This window comes from Mastomys coucha, unplaced genomic scaffold (assembly GCF_008632895.1).
Source record: "Mastomys coucha isolate ucsf_1 unplaced genomic scaffold, UCSF_Mcou_1 pScaffold15, whole genome shotgun sequence".
NCBI classification, from domain to species: domain Eukaryota; kingdom Metazoa; phylum Chordata; class Mammalia; order Rodentia; family Muridae; genus Mastomys; species Mastomys coucha.
In genome coordinates this window covers 2,425,590-2,428,523 of record NW_022196897.1, presented here as the reverse complement: position 1 = coordinate 2,428,523, position 2,934 = coordinate 2,425,590, and the positions used below count along the sequence as shown (strand labels likewise).

Sequence of the window (2,934 nt, the reverse complement as noted above, 5' to 3'; positions counted from 1 at the left end):
AGGAACTCAAGAAGAAGGAAGACCAAAAGGTGGACATTTCATTCCTTCTTAAAAGGGGGAACTAAATATCCACAGAATGAGTTGTAGAGATTAACTATGGAGCAGAGACTGAAGGAAGGACAAGACAGCCTATAGCTATCTCCTGACTCTGACAGTACCTGACTAATACAGATGTAGAGGCTCACAGCCATCCATTGAACTGAGTACAGGGTCCCCAGTGAAGGAGTTAGAGAAAGGACCAATGGAGCTGAGGGGTTTGCAGCCCGTTAGGACGAACAACAATGTGAACTAACTAGTAGCCTCAGAGCTCCCAGGGTCTCAACCACCAACCAAGGACTGCACATGGAAGGGTCTGATTGTTCTGGCAGCATTTGTATAGTAGAGGATTGCAAATTCGATCATCAATAGGAGGAGAGGACCTCAGACCTGTGACGGTTATGTGCCCCAGTGTAGGGGAATGCCAGGGCCAATAAGTAGGAGAGGGTAGGGTGTCAGGCATGGGGAGAGGGGAGGCAACAGGGGTTTGTTTTGTTTGTTTCTTTGTTTTTTGGAGGGGAAACTGTGAAAGGAGAAATTTCCACGTAAATAAAGAAAATATCTAATAAAAAAAAGAGCACATTATACGTCATAAGGTAAATATAGTTAATAAGGTTAAAAGATCATAAGGTAAAAATGTAAAATATTCAAAATAATCTCTTGTATTTGATGATGTAATTGTACAATAAAACCAGAAATCACTTGAAAACAACTACAGAAACTAAGCAAATATATGGAGTCAGGACTACACATTGTTGAATGTCTGGTGTGTCTTTGAAGAAATCATGGAGGACATCTAAAAATTTCTTGAATCATGCAAAAATTAAACCACTACTTGTCAAAGTACTAGGGATATGAAAGTAGCTCTATGAGGAAAGTAAAAAAAAAAAAAAAAAGTGAAGAGCTTTGGAAATTGTAGGTTAATGTAAGAGACTTTATAAATATATTTATAAATATAAATAAATTCAATGATAAAATATTATAGCTTTTCTTTCTTTTTTTTACAGTATTGATTAAGCAAACCCACTTGTCTTCAATTTATGCTTAACTAAATGAAAACTAGCAAAGAGTGCTGGAAAATGTTGGGTAGTACAGTGAGCCCTGTGGTTTTCTGCAGTAAGGGCTGCTCTCTCCACCCCTTTGTATAGGAGGAGTGTATCAGCAAAGTCTAGTTTCTTCACACTCAGCCTTCTTGATCCTCCAGCAGCTTTTTTTTTTTTCACACTCGGAATGACAGGAAGACAAGTCAGCCACAGTATTCTTGAATATTATATAACAATTATTAAACAAAGCAGGCAGATGAGAGGGCAAGGAAATTTTCAGGAATTGGAAGGAGACAATACAGTTTGGATATGATACAAGTGTGTGTGTGTTTGTGTGTGTGTTTGTGTGTGTGTGTGTGTGTGTGTGTGTGTGTTTGTATGTGTGTGTGTGTGTATTTGAAACTCTTCAGGAGATCAATGTAAACACTTAAGCTATAAAAGTCACATATACATACACTCTACAAAAACACACATACAGGCACAATGAAGTTGAGCTATATTATTGGATACAATGTATAATGTGTTACAAATGACATTCCTCCCCAAGCACTGTAGGTGTTCTACAAGGGCCCTTGGTATACTGTTATCATGTGAAGATGTGCCTTCCTCTACTCTAAAATGCATCTCTTATATACTGTGTGTCTCTTTGCTAAATCCTTCCAATGGAGATAGATCAAAAGGACTAGAGAGCAGAGAGAAGGCCAGAATAGAGCATTAGATCATCACTTTATATATGCTTCATATAACATATTACATAGACAATTAACAAAAGCTTATGAACCTCATGCAAAAGACAACCAAATGTTACCAGTCCTCTGATGGGAACATCAAACGGTTCTCTTCAATAAATAACTGAAAATGAATCAAATTTCCACACACAGCCACCAACACACAGGAAATGGGTGGTGTGGACGTTCATGTTAACTCTGAATGCAATCAGCAGTACACAGGGCAAGCACCCCTTTACTCCCCCAACAAAATAATTCATAATAAAATGGAAAGGATGGGGGTAGAGGCATATGCCACTTATAAAGGAAATGAGAAACCTACCAACATTTTACATTTTGCAGATTTTAGATGTAATTTGTCTATGTGTGTGCATGTGTATTTATCTGCATACGAATAGGCGTGCATGTGTATGGCAAGCATGTGGAAGTCTACACTGTCACCACTCCACCTTGCTTGAGACGGGGACTCTTGTTCCCACTATGTATATCAGGCTACTTGGCCCATAAGCTTCTGAGGGATTCTTCTGCCTCTGCCTGTCTTGCCATAGAATGTTGACATCACTGATCTCTACCATGCCTTGCTTTATTTAGATGTGGGAGTTTCAACTTAGTTTCTCATGTTTTCACAGCAAGCACTTTATCTCTCTTCCTAGCTCATTTTGTGGATCTTATCTGGACCCTGATTTATTAAAATATGTGTGTGTGTGTGTGTGTGTGTGTGTGTGTGTGTGTGTGTGAGGAAAACATGATCCAACATTCTCCAATGCTGAGAAGTGATTACTTTAGGCCTGGTATTGGTAATGAGATTAAAAAGAAAATCCACCTTCAGACACTAAGATTCTTATATTGAAACTTTCAATTCATTTCAGATACTTAGCTTTCAAGACATTTTCCTTATTAAATGCAAGGAAACTTACAAAGTCAATATTCAGATTTCCTTCCTGGCAGCACATTTCATCTTGGAGCCTCCAAATGATTTTTTCAGAAATGAAATGTAGTGGTGAATTAGTTAAACCACTTTGACTCGAAGCAGGGCACATGCTCTGCACCCATCCAAGAGCTCTCTGGATTCATGAAAAAAGGAAATACACACACACACACACACACACACACATACACACACACAC

General features: G+C 38.5%; 1 protein-coding gene and 1 non-coding gene across 2 annotated transcripts in view; both read right to left on the bottom strand.

Moving 5' to 3' along the window:
- Window positions 1-2,934, bottom strand: part of Slc39a12 (solute carrier family 39 member 12) — a 79,703-nt gene that overhangs the window by 61,780 nt on the left and 14,989 nt on the right. The gene's annotated exons all lie outside the window — the stretch shown is intronic.
- LOC116092730 lies at window positions 1,114-1,241 on the bottom strand. Its single transcript, XR_004119450.1, has one exon.